The sequence below is a fragment of the Cyprinus carpio genome, chromosome A8, assembly GCF_018340385.1.
Source record: "Cyprinus carpio isolate SPL01 chromosome A8, ASM1834038v1, whole genome shotgun sequence".
Classification (NCBI taxonomy): domain Eukaryota; kingdom Metazoa; phylum Chordata; class Actinopteri; order Cypriniformes; family Cyprinidae; genus Cyprinus; species Cyprinus carpio.
The window spans coordinates 10,641,561-10,656,427 of NC_056579.1; the positions used below are offsets into that span (position 1 = coordinate 10,641,561).

At 35.7% G+C, this 14,867-nt stretch overlaps 1 long non-coding RNA gene and 1 pseudogene across 1 annotated transcript; both read left to right on the forward strand.

Annotated features, from left to right (window-relative positions):
* Positions 1–1,485: 1,485 nt before the first annotated feature.
* Positions 1,486–3,059, forward strand: LOC109075027 (annotated as a pseudogene).
* A 1,808-nt stretch (positions 3,060–4,867) lies between these two features.
* LOC109095496 lies at positions 4,868–7,383 on the forward strand. Its single transcript, XR_002018762.2, has 5 exons — positions 4,868–4,987; positions 5,120–5,348; positions 5,631–5,799; positions 6,163–6,243; positions 6,715–7,383. It is a non-coding gene; the product is annotated as an uncharacterized LOC109095496 (long non-coding RNA).
* Positions 7,384–14,867: the final 7,484 nt, after the last annotated feature.

Genomic DNA, 14,867 nt, shown 5'->3' on the forward strand with positions numbered 1-14,867 from the left:
GCAGAATGCTGCTCAGAGCTTACAGACAGCAGGGGTTGATGTGTCATTAAAGAATGGAGGTAAGAAACAGAAAGTTTAAAGAAATTCAGGAGAACTGGGTTTGACAAGAATAAAAGGGATATTACTTTCACAGTCTAGCATTACAAATTAAGTTGAAACATTATTGAATTTCAGTACATTTTACAAGAAATTAGTCTGAATTATTGGTATTATTTGTTTTGACTAGGAGTATCGGGTGCCTTACAGATTTTGTGTCAGGACCACATGGATGTCCAATCAGAGCTAAGGAAACTAAAGGTATTACAGCAAAGTATTTCAAAATCAGTTAAAGAATCATAAAGTGATTCTTAAGAAATATGTCTTTCTTTCCTTTACTGAAGTCAGAGATGCAGAGCAGAGATCTTCACAGTAGGCTGGAATTCATGCAAAAGCAGTTTGATATGGAGAAACTTCAGGTGCTGTTGTCTCTCTAAAAAACAACCAAAAGTCAAATTAAACACATTTCATTTAGTCTCTGAAGCATAGATCTCTTGAGGGATGGTCTCAATTAGATTGTTGTTTGGCTTTTTCAGTTTTTATAATTGTGGGTAAAACTCATCCCAGTTCCAATGGAAATTTGTATATTAATGAAAGTGTTTCAGAGAATTGACTCCAGGCTGACCGACTGGATTAATTTCATGAATTGAACTCACTATCAAATTTTGTTTCATTGAAGTCTCTTCTGACCTTGACCTACCAATCATTCAGGCAGCAGAGGGACAGAGAGAGATGAAAAACACACTGATGTGACAGCTGGAAGAGGTCATGGCTGATCTACAGTCAGTGAGAGAAACTGAGGTGAGTTAAAACTAACAACTGAATTCATCCACAAAAGAAAAATGCAATTGACCACAACTCTCAAAACATGCTCTTGACACATTAGAAAGTCCATTTCTGCCACATATAGTATGAATGGTTTGGTTAATCATAATGATGACAAAATAAATTGAAATAAAGTAATAATCATAATTATGACATAGAGTCACATTTTTAATAATAATAACTATTAATTTTTAAGACATAATTATCTCATAAGTTTTACTTTTTATGTAATAATTATGACTTTTACGTAAATTCCAGTTTTTATCTCATAATTATGACTTTTTATGTCATAATTTTAATGTACCATCTCATAATTGTGTCTTAATATCTCATATTTTTTTTACCAGTTTCCAGCACATGGCCATATTGGTTATCTCAGATATTATGAGATAATAAGTCTAAATTATGGTATAAAAAGTATTTATTGTGTAAGATGGGTAATTAATATGATAAGTCATAACTATGAGATAAAAGTCAAAAATAAAATTCAAATTATGACAAAATTAGTATTTTTATGTTGTAATTATGATTATAATTAATCAGACTTTTTATCTCATAATTATGACTTAGCAAAGCATGATGTTTTTTTCTTATGTGGCGGAAATGGCCTTCCGTAGGACACACAACCACACAATGTAAGTCGTTCAACTCCATGACTGTCACTTTATTGCCTTCCAAAAGTGCCTTACGCAAGGAAATTGAGACACGCAAGGCTGAGTGGCAAACCAAGATGGAAGAAGCCAAAATACGAGAGGCAGAGCTGAAAGAAACGCTGGGTGAATTACATCTTAAAGAGGAGGAGAGGCGCGAGAAAATGAAGCAGTGTGAGGAAAGAGAGGTGAAGGCCCTGCAGAGAGGAGCTGAAGAGGAGAGAAAGAAACACAGGGTTGAGGTAGAGGAGTACAGAGAGCAGGTGCGACAACATGCATACACCATTGTTGCCATGGAGACGCGAATAAACAAAGCTTAGCAGAGTGAGGAAATATGGAAAGAGATGGAGGAGGAGAGAGACTCACTGAAGGAGCAACTCAAAGGTGAGCATAGCCTCTCATTATACTGTGTGGTTTAGCTCATACAGAAACCTGTTTTACATTGTTTTGATATGCTGCAGTTTCATATGTTACCTGTTGAGGGCAGCTTCTCAACAGCATTAGGTTCCTAATTAAAACTAATTAGTGCAACAGATTTTATGTGTCCTACATATGTGTTCTGTGTTCATTATCATGTTTACCTTTGTTGTACTTGTCCCACAGAGGCGCTCGGTAGGCTGGAGGGCTTTGAAAGCAACAGCACATCTTACACATCAGAAAAACAGCAGGAACCGGATCAAAAAATAACATCCCTCCAGTATAATAAAGCTCTCATGATTACCATCACTGTATTACCCATCTTTCAAAATCTATGTTGTATATTTTTATGGTAAATATTTAATCTCCCATTTAGCCAGTAGGCCTGCTTTGGAAACCAGTTACAACAGCTCTGCGTAAGATTGTAACTTAGCAATTTATATATTGCATAAGTTACTGTGTAAACCAATTCCCATACTCTGTCATTACATTCACTGTGAGAAGGATAATATCCATACACTGTGCTCTTGTTAATGAATAATGCATGAAGGTTCACTATTTATTTATGCATTATTTATGAATTCCTTGCTTGATAACTAATTATACAGTCCATGTCTCTATCTTTAAATCATTTCATAGTTCAGGCACTGTTAAATTGTAGCTGTAAATATGTCTCTTTTTCTACTTCCATTCATTTTTAATACACAATTACTGCTAAAATCTCCTAAACAACTTATTTATTTTTTTTAATTATAATGATAACCACAGTGTATACATAATGTCTAAACGTGTACATGCTTTTAAATTATAATTTAGTTATTCATCAAAAAAATGATCAGTAATGTTTATTTTATTCATGGATGTTTTATCTTCACTAAACAATCAATACTGTATTCATATCGAATCTACTGTATTCAGGATATTCACTGTATGTCAGAAATCTATAATGCAGTTTCTAATTGGTCCTGCAGGGCATCTCTAATCTCATCCCAACAGGAAGTGTTCAGTCAGAGTGAGATCATCAGTGCTCTAAGTCGTGACCTGGCCCAGGCTCATGCTCGGCTCTCTGATATGACAGGTGCCGAACAATCAGCACAATTCAAGAGTCCTGCTCACTTCTACGTGTGGTAGTGTTTGTGTTTCTGAGTGTGTGTCTCTCTGTGTAGGAGAACATTTTTGAAATATATAACAAGAAAAACCTTTTTGTTTGGCCTAACTGAAGTGGGACTTATAATTATGGATTAAGTAAATTTTTGTTTGGAGAACACAAGTCTTCTTCCACTTCAAACCTCAAGAAACACTAAAGTGAGATAAACTGGACAAACATTTACCTTAGCAAAACTGAACTGATTTATCACTTTTGACATGTAGAGGATAAATAAGCTTTCTTTGTTTTACTTTTTTCCCTGAATATAAAAATGGTTGAATGACAATAGGATATTAAAACATATTAGCTGAATGTGTCCCACTGAAAAAAAATATATTCATCAAAGAATCCTGAAAATTATATTTAGTAGAAGAAACATTTCTTGAGCACCAAAATGATTTCTGAAGGATCATGTGATTGAAGACTGGAGTAATGGCTGAGCTGCCATCATATGAATAAATGACATTTTAAAATAGATTAAAAAAGAAAACAGTTATACTAAATTGCAATAATATTTCACAGTATTACTGTTTAAAAAAAAACTGCAGCCTTGGTAAGAGGCTTCTTTCAAAAACATTAAAAAGTGTTACCGACCCCAAACTTTTGTGGTGTACATTCACAAGAAAAAATGGGCAACAAAGAGACCAAGGGATCACACAAACACACACACTCATAGATCACAAACAGACACGTTGCTAACTGTTATATGGAATGTTGTTTTTTCAGGATGTGGCACTCATGACAGCTCCTAATGATGTCATCAATCAGGGGTCAAAACACAAAGGTCATCACTGCGAGGAAGCGATTCTTCAACAGCAGGAAGGTTTGCGTGACATGAAAGAGCGAATCAGAGCTCTAGAACAGAAGTGGCCTAGCAGTGAGTCTTCTAATCCCTTATAACTAATGATCAAACCTTTGATTATGGCGATCCTTATCTAATCTAATTTCAGGCCAACATTAACCTACATTATCACTTTTCTTCTGTACTGTTTTCAGAGCATATGTCCCAGCAGGGGGAGCCAGAGAAACAGGGTCAGATGAAGACTACGAGACTTCAGAGATCTGCAGCTTGGAGAGGATCCAACAGTTCTGTGGTATTTGCTTTACACATTCTGAATTACCTATTGAATAAGAATATTTTATCGCAAAATTAGTATAAAAATATTAGTCAACACTGGATGATAGTTAGACACTTATTGTTATACAGTTTTAACAAATAATTTTTTATTTTTTTCTAAATGTTAATAATTTTATGTCATTATTAGTTATTTAAAGTCATATAGAATTTGGTCATATTTTGGGAGAATTTAAATTTATGGATGTAATAATTTGCTTATTAAATAATTACATTTCTTATTCTAAATTATGATTTCAGTTTCACTAGTAACATTGAGCTCTCAAAATCAGTTTTCAAAGTGAAGAATATGGTCAGTTCAGATCAAAATTGTATGATACAGGGACATATTAAAAAACATGGTCAACTGACTCAAAATTCTCATTACAAAAATTGGAATTTAAGTTATCAATACCAAACTGTAATGTCATTAAAGTGAATAAGAATATATATTTAAGATTCTGCACAATTTTTAGGTCACTTATCAAATAAGCACATTTGTGACACTGACCATGTGAACCATTTTAAACTAAAAGTCAAATGTTTTCTTGTTTCCATTGAAGCTAAAGATGCTCTTTGGATCGCTGTCAAATGTTGAAGAACATGATAAGTATGTTTGAGATATAAAATATGAAATTTGTATATGGTCTTTTTGTTTTTTTTGTATTGTGCTGTGTAGTGTGTTAAACGTGCTTATTTGAGAGTGGTTTTGCGTTCCCTGATGCTCTGACCGAGGCAGCAGGAGAGCGTACAGCCAGACTGGACATGTCTGATGCTCTGGAGCTCAGTGAGAGAACAGTGAGTGCGGCACATACTTATTCAAGCTAAATTGTGTGAAACATGCATCTGTGGCCTTGAGATTGTGCTCTATTTTGAATTTGTTTTATTCATGAATCATTAATGAATCATTATTTTTCGTCTTTAGTTTAGTACCTGGAGCTAGCGCGCGTGCTGCATGAGGCTCTGGAGCTCAGCGACAGTGAGCTGTCAGGCTGTGCTAGTTTAAAGCACCTACCTCCCGACGAGAGACAGCACATAGTCTCTATGAGACAAACAGACCTGGAGTTTTTGAGAACCCGCCTTGATCTACAGAACAGACAAAGCCAACAGCAAGAGCTACTGCTGCAGGAAAACCAGAGAGAGATACACACACACTCAGGTGCAAACAAAAGAAAAGCACACATTCATGACAAATAATTCCCTCTCTGTTTCTCAGTGTTTCAGAATTTTATATTAAGATATTAAGAAAAGAAACTAGAAACTCCCTCTCTTCCTCAGTATTCAGTGGATTTTCAATATATGTTTAGTGTTATATGTCCGAAAAATAATAGAAAAAAAAATGAAAAAAATTATATTATATTATATTATATTATATTATATTATATTATATTACATTACATTACATTACATTACATTACGATGAAACAACTGTCTTTCAAAGAGAGAGCCAGGTGCTGGAGTACCAGATGCAGTCTGAGCTTGAGAGTGTGAAGGCAGAACTGGAGACTCAGAGAAAAGAGACGGAACAACTTCGGCTAGCTCTACAGGACAGCATCAACCAGCTGCAGAGAAACCAGCAGGAATGCAGTGTTACCAACTGAAATAATAGGGTATCACACATACAAGCTCATGTGGAAAGTGAGAAAGTGTGACTGACAGCAACTTTGTGATAGAGAGAAAAAAAAATGTTCCTGAACAAACTTATTCCGACTTGCAGACACAAACAATTCTGACATGTCAGTTTGTAAAAACAAATAATCCAACTAATGCATTGCCAGTTACAAAGTCAATGGAATGATGATGCTTTTACTTACAAATCAACTGATTCCTTTGCCTATTTTGAGGCATGATTGATAAGTCAGAATTTTTAACATTTCAGACACACACTCTCTCTCCTGTCTCTCTATAGAGAGCCACCTTCAAGTGGTTCATAGTTCACCCAGTATGATCTATAATAAATACTTTCTCTACAGAGCCTTAGTATGGAGAGAACGGACAGAAAGTGTGGAAGAGTGGGCCATCACAACTGTATACCAAATGAAAGCTATGCAAAGGTACGCTCAGTGGCAACAGTGGATTGGTTTTGAATCAGTGCCCCAATGCAAGAGTGTGTGTGTTTGATCTCCAGAACATATGTAAGGTCTAAATCCATGCTGTCTGCCAAAGGCTGCCTGCATGGGGTTTTACAGAGAAACTCCACACTGTGCAATTAATAGATTTGTTACAGCCGCACCACCCAATTTGTTCTTTCCTGAGCTAATAATCTCACTGCTATAAATGGAGCTTGAATCTGTTCCTGTTCGTTTGACGTTAGACCTATTAAAAAATAGCACAGACAAAATACAAGAATGCATCTTTTTAATACTTTCGTCTGCCACAATAATGTTATGCATTTGAATTATCTTCATTTGGGGGCTTTTCTTAGCAAATATTCATTAAAAAAATTATATGCCATGCATAATTAATTTTATTGAAATGTGTAATAAGCATTTGACAGCCCTATTTTTTTGTGTGTGTGTTCACAGGCTCCAGCAGTGAAGAAACGGACCTCACAGATAAGACTGAAAAGGAGAGAGAGTGAGCTAGATCAGGGGTTTTCAAACTGTGGATGGAGCAAGGTGGGTCCCACACTCACTTGGCTGCAGCTAAATTTGCGTTTAAATGACACACACTCACACAGTTCAGTCTAGGGCTGCACGATATAGCCTACCAATATTAATTACGAATTGCAATATCCTTAGTGTGATTTTCGAATTGCAATTAAGTCAATTAAGTGCAATTGCGTGTTTTGAAGCACGGGCACGCACGAGTTGTAATTACAGTGAGGGTCTCAGAGCAACGTCATTATTAAAAGGTTCAATCGGTCCGCATTATTAATGAGAAAAAAAAAAACTCGCTCACTTCCATGCGCTGTATTCTGCATGAGATTGCATACACCAGAAAATTCAAATGTTACGGAAATGGTTTCAGGTAGGCTATGTTCATTCATTTCTATCGTCTGTTTGAACTGCACTGTTTTCGTTCGGGAAACAGACTGTAAAAGCATTTCACATATAGGCTACCGGGTTAGCAGGGCATACACGTAGGGTTAATTGTAACACTACGAGATTTAAACATTTCCACATAACAAAATTTACAAAATTTCCTTGACATATCATCTCTATATAGAGAAAAAAAAGTTAAAAAATCTTTTGAAGATACTGCTGACCATTTATTTAACCATTGCAAAAGCAAATTTCTGACTGAAGTAAATTTGTCATCACGTTTTTTAGTGTTCATTTAAAATGAGACGCATATGTGTATTATTTTTACCTATTTCACAATTATTTCAATCTCCAAACTGTTTTAGATAGTTCTGGTTTACTTCTTATGCTTTCCTAAAAAAGTGTTGGATTGTGCACCGCTCTCCCTTACACACAGACACACGGAAGGACCATGAATGCATTTTTTTTCTGCGCTGAACCCCGCGATGAGTTTAAAACACGCAGCGCAGATTACAGTTTCACTGTAGTGAGCCTGTTTCACACGTTTTTATGGACGGATCATATTTGAACATCTGTAAACAAAGAAATTAAAACTTAAATATTATAGTGACATTTTACAGTTGTACACTAAAATAAAATGGTTATTTTTAAATCAAACTTTTAATTAAGATTAGGCTTAAAATAATGTCAATTGTGTTTTTTTTGTTGTTTTTGTTTTTTATCTCAAATATTTTGGTGGGTCGTGAAATAGATTATACTTGTCTAGGTGGGTCGTGGAATGGAAAAGTTTGGGAACCACTGAGCTAGATAATCGAAAGAAAGAAATGGGGCAGAAACAGCAGATCTGTTCAATGGTTTCTGATTTGTCCAATCCTCTGCAAGCCCCCGAAAGCTCCCAACTACCCCTGCTCACTGAAGCCCACTGACATGAACACAACTTAAGAGTAGTGTTGGGTATCGATTGGGTTTTTTACGATAGGCTACTGGTGCCATATCGATACTTTTAAAATGGTACCTGAACCAATACTTAAAAAAAATATATTTATATCTTTTCCTGTAGTGTGTCAGTAAGAAATATCAGTTTACATTTCCAAACATTAATTTTGCCATTAATTTTATTAATAATCTAGTGAGATTTTTGAATGCACAAGCATTCTGTCAACACCCGGTGCTCCACATGGAGATCTGATCTCACCATCATCGAATCTGTCTGTGATTACATGAAGAAACAGATGAAACTGAGACAAACTAAATGTCTCTACAGCAAACAGACACACTACAGCAAAAGATATAATTAACTGGCCGAACACCATTCTTTGGGGCGAAAATACTAACGTGCCTAAGACTTTTGCATAGTAGTGTATGTATAAAGTAAGTATAATTAAATTAAGTATATTTAAATAAGTATAATTAAAGTATGCGTTCATATGTGTTAAGGGCTAGATTTTCGCTGAGAGGAAACAGCTGTGGTGTGATGAGCGGGTGAACGGAGCTAAAAACTTTACAGTAGATGGGAAACCGATTGCTCCTTCGTGACCTATTGTAAACTGTATTTATGACAAAGAACTGCACGGATACAGATATTCAAACGATCTATCAATAATCACACCTTGTGTCCTCTGTTTTTGTTTGAGTCCGCTCGCGCTGCTCCTCCGCGGTCTGCTGATTGAAGAGCGTGCTGAAAGACGGGGAGGAGACGGGTCTGCTGCCGTTTTCATATGAAATTTAAGGGTACTGACTCTGAGGTGACTGTGCTTTTTAATATTAAACAATGTTATAATATTTCCCTAATTCTTGTTTCTCTCTATATATGTGTGACACTGTGACACACACACACAACAGAGTGTTGATATATTCTGCATTAGTGATGGGGGGATTTAATCTTTCTGGAGGTTTTATCATTTTGCCAGAAGGGTGGCGACATGTGACTGTTTTTATGAGTGAGTCATTTGAATCATTCATTCAACCAATTTTCTTTCATGAAATGAAACAAGTAACTGCTGCCTTTATGATGTGAGCGACCAAATCGTTTACTCAACCACAATTTAAGGTGCGTTCATGCCATTCACGTTTCTCATAGAACCTCTAATTACAACTTGTGAAACTGGGGGTTTTCTGAGGGTTACAACTTGTACCACATGACCACCTCAGATTCATGTTTAGGCATTGATAGTGTGATAGTTCAGAGTCTGAGGGTGTGAAGAACAGCTCCAAGTAGAACGTCAGGTGTGTAATCATATGGCGTGAATGCAGCATAATCCCTGACTGAAACATTATAGATACATTTAAAAAAAATATATATATATAATTACGTCACTTAACACTGGAAATGTTGTGGTGGTTTCGAATTATATCAGTAACATCACCAGTAAATCTATATAAAAACATATAATATCTCAGGTATTAAAAGAGATTCCTGTACCCATTTATATGAAAGAGTGCAAAAAATCTGGTGTTTAACAACAAACATGCCTTTGGATTTAACATTAATCCGCTGTGTGGGATCATTTCCCAACTGTTCTCTGCACATAGTCTCTTTCTGAGGAAGAATTACCTTAGTTCTTTTTGTTCCTCACATCTGTTCCTCATTTACAGAACCATCTGACAACAGGGTAGAGATTCAGAAAAAATAGTGATGTATTACGTTAATTAAATACACTCAGTTCTGTGTAGACAGGCATCAAGGGTAAGTCTCCCCTAATCGTTTTGTCTGAATTACTGTCACACAACTCTGTTTGTTTGTTGTGGGTAGAGGAGCATAGAAGAACATAATGGACAGTTTTCAATAAAGGAAGGCTCCTGGAAGTGATCATTAAATTTCACTATACAAGCAGATGGGATCACATGAATCCATCTGAAGTACCCAATTTACATTATCTATATTTGTTGACATTTTTTTCTTTTGAATGTAGAATCAGATTATCAGCCAAAATACCAGTGGCCCATGTAATTTTAAAATGATCCTCCCCTCGTCTTCCTCATTAGTGCTGATCACTGTATGAAGTGGGTGGATGAATCCCAGCTGGCATCTGCTTCATTCAGATTGCTGGCATCAATCCAGCCCATTAGAGGATCAAGAGAGGAAAATCAGTTCAATTATTGAAAGAGGGTCCAATCCTTTGTTCATGGAAATTCAAATAGTACAAGCAAATGCTGGGCTGTGTTCCCCAAATCTGTCTCCTTCCATTAGTGAATGCACAAGCCCCCGAAAAGCCCCAACTCCCCGACTCTGTTCGTTTGACGTTAGACCCATTAAAACATCGCAAAGACAAAATACAAGAATGCATCTTTTTTATTACTTTCGGTCTGCCCCCCAATTAGTGTTGAGCCATTTGAATTATCTTCATTTGGGGGCGTTGTCTTGTAGCAAATATTCATTAAAAAAAATTATATGCCATGCCTAATTAATTTTATTGAAATGTGTAATAAGCATTTGGACAGCCCTATTTTTTTGTGTGTGTGTTCACAGCTCCAGCAGTGAAGAAACGGGACCTCACAGATAGACTGAAAGGAGAGAGAGTGAGCTAGATCAGGGGTTTTCAAACTGTGGATGGAGCAAGGTGGGTCCCACACTCACTTGGCTGCAGCTAAATTTGCGTTTAAATGACACACACTCACACAGTTCAGTCTAAGGCTGCACGATATAGCCTACCAATTATTAATTACGAAATTGCCAATATCCTTAGTGTGATTTCGAATTGCAATTAAGTCAATTAAGTGCAATGCGTGTTTTGAAGCACGGGCACGCACGAGTTGTAATTACCAGTGAGGGTCTCAGAGCAACGTCATTATTAAAAAGGTTCAATCGTGTCCGCATTATAATGAGGAAAAAAAACTCGCGTCACTTCAATGCGACTGTATTCTGCATGAGATTGCATACACCAGTAGCAAAGTGGTCAAAAATGTACGAAATGGTTTCAGGTAGGCTATGTTCATTCATTTTCTAATCGTCTGTTGAACTGCACTGTTTTCGTTCGGGAAACAGACTGGTTAAGAATGTTTTAAAGTATTTGATATATAGGGTTAGGGGTTAGTAGGGGTTGGGTTTATTGTAACACTACGAGATTTAAACATTTCCACATAACAAAATTTACAAAATTTCCTTGACATAATCATCTTATATAGAGAAAAAAAAAGTTAAAAAATCTTTTGAAGATACTGCTGACCATGGTTATTTAACCATTGCAAAAGCAAATTTCTGACTGAAGTAGTAAATTTGTCATCACGTTTTTAGTGTTTCATTTTAAAATGAGACGCATATGTGTGTATTATTTTTACCTATTTCACCAATTATTTCAATCTCCAAACTGTTTTAGATAGTTCTGGTTTACTTCTTATGCTTTCCTAAAAAAGTGTTGGATTGTGCACCGCTCTCCCTTACACACAGACACACGGAAGGACCATGAATGCATTTTCTGCGCTGAACCCCGCGATGAGTTTAACAACACGCAGCGCAGATTACAGTTCACTGTAGTGAGGCCTGTTTCACGTTTTCCTATGGGACGGCCGATCATATTTGAAACATTCTGTAAACAAGAAATTAAAACTTAATATTATAGTGACATTTTACAGTTGTACACTAAATAAAATGGTTATTTTTAAATCAACTTTAATTAAGATTAGGCTTAAAATAATGTCAATTGTGTTTTTTTTGTTGTTTTTGTTTTTTATCTCAAATATTTTGGTGGGTCGTGAAATAGATTATACTTGTCTAGGTGGGTCGTGGAATGGAAAAGTTTGGGAACCACTGAGCTAGATAATCGAAAGAAAGAAATGGGGCAGAAACAGCAGATCTGTCAATGGTTTCTGATTTGTCCCATCCTCTGCAAGCCCCCGAAAGCTCCCAACTAACCCCCTGCTCACTGAAGCCCACTGACATGAACACAAATTAAGAGTAGTGTTGGGTATCGATTGGGTTGTTTTTTTTTTTTACGATGGCTACTGGTGCCATATCGATACGTTTCAAATGGTACCTGAACCAATACTTAAAAAAAATATATTTATATCTTTTCCTGTAGTGTGTCAGTAAGAATATTCAGTTTACAATTTCAAACATTTAATTTTGCATTAATTTTATTAATAATCTAGTGAGATTTTTGAATGCACAAGCATTCTGTCAACACCCGGTGCTCCACATGGAGATCCTTGATCTCACCATATCGAATCTGTCTGTTGATTACATGAAGAGAAAAGATTCGATTAACTGAGACAAACTAAATGTCTCCTACAGCAAAACAGCACCACTACAGCAAAAGATAATAATTAAACTGGCCGAAACACCATTCTTTGGGGCGAAAATAACAACGTGCCTAAGACCTTTTGCATAGTAGTGTATGTATAAAGTAAGTATAATTAAATAAAGTATATTTAAATAAGATAATTAAAGTATGCGTGCATATGTGTTAGGGGGTGGGGCTCATAATTTCGGGTGGTGGAGGAAAACAGCTGTGGTGTGATGAGCGGTGAACGGAGCGAAAACTTTACAGTAGATGGGAAACCGATTGCTCCTTCGTGACCTATTGTAAACTGTATTTATGACAAAGAACTGCACGGATACAGATATTCAAACGATCTATCAATAATCACACCTTGTGGTCCTCTGTTTTTTGTTTGAGTCCGCTCGCGCTGCTCCTCCGCGGTCTGCTGATTGAAGAGCGTGCTGAAAGACGGGGAGGAGACGGGTCTGCTGCCGTTTTCATATGAAATTTAAGGGTACTGACTCTGAGGTGACTGTGCTTTTTAATATTAAACAATGTTATAATATTTCCTAATTCTTGTTTCTCTCTATATATGTGTGACACACACACACAACAGAGTGTTGATATATTCTGCATTAGTGATGGGGGGATTTCAGTGAATCTTTCTGGAGGTTTTATCATTTTGCCAGAAGGTGGCGACATGTGACTGTTTTTATGAGTGAGTCATTTGAATCATTCATTCAACCAATTCTTTCATGAATGAAACAAGTAACTGCTGCCTTTATGAGTGAGCGACCAAATCGTTTACTCAACCAATTTAAGGTGCGTTCATGCCATTCACGTTCTCATAGAACTCTAATTACAACTTGTGAACTGGGGGTTTTCTGAGGGTTACAACTTGTACCACATGACCACCTCAGATTCATGTTTAGGCATTGATAGTGTGATAGTTCAGAGTCTGAGGGTGTGAAGAACAGCTCCAAGTAGAACGTCAGGTGTGTAATCATATGGCGTGAATGCAGCATGAAATCCCTGACTGAACACATTATAGATACATTTAAAAAAAATATATATATATAATTACGTCACTTAACACTGGAAATGTTGTGGTGGTTTCGAATTATATCAGTAACATCACCAGTAAATCTATATAAAAACATATAATATCTCAGGTATTAAAAGAGATTCCTGTACCCATTTATATGAAAGAGTGCAAAAAATCTGGTTTTTTTCATGGTAAGTTTCTTTGTTTTTATATTTAATAAGTTGTGTGGGATCATTTCCCAACTGTTCTCAACACATAGTCTCTTTTCTAAGGAAGAATTACCTTAGTACTTTTTGTTCCTCACATTTGTTCCTCATTTACAGAGCCATCTGACAACAGGGTAGAGATTCAGAAAAAATGTTGATGTATTACATTAATTAAATACACTCAGTGCTGTGTAGACAGGCATCAAGGGTAAGTTGATCCTCATTGTTTTGTCTGAAGTACTGTCACACAACTCTGTTTGCTTGTTGTGGGTAGAGGAGAATAGAAGAACATAATGGACAGTTTTCAATAAAGTATGGCTTCTGGAAGTGATCATTAAATTTTATTATACAAGCAGATGGGATCACATGAATCCATCTGAAGTACCCAATTTACATTATATTTGTTGACTTTTTTTCTTTGAATGTAGAATCAGATTATCAGCAAAATACCAGTGGCCCCATGTAATATTTGAAATGATCCTCATCTTCCTCAGTAGTGCTGATCACTATATGAAGTGGGTGGATGAATTCCAGCTGGCATCTGCTCCATTCAGGTTTTTGGCATCAATCCAGCCCATTAGAAGATCAAGAGAGGAAAATCAGTTCAATTATTGAAAGAGGGTCCAATTCTTTGTTCATGGTAATTCAAATAGTACAAGCTATGCTGTGTTCCCCAAACTGTCTCCTTCCATTAGTGACTGCTTCCCTGTGGCAAGCTGGTACTATAGAGTTTGATGCCTGTAACTGTATTGAACCCTTAAAATACAGTGGCCCAAAAAGCTCAATATAGTGTCAAATGTAGTGAGACTTTACTATATATATAATATATATATATATATATAATATATATATATATATATATATATATAATAAACGGGCTGTCAAATGATTAATCACGATTAATCACATCCAAAATAAAAGTTTTGTTTACATAATTTATGTGTGTATACTGTGTATATTTATTATGTATATATAAATACACACACATGCATGTATATATTTAAGAAGAATATGTGTATGTTTATATATTAAATATATTTATTTATTATTTATATATAATATAAAATATAAGAATATAATATATAAATGTATATACATGTAAATATTTTCTAAATATATAATTAAGTGTGTGTATTTATATATACATAATAAATATACCCTGTACACATACATATATTATGTAAACAAAACTTTTATTTTGGATGTGATTAATCGTGATTAATCATTTGACAGCCCTAATATAAA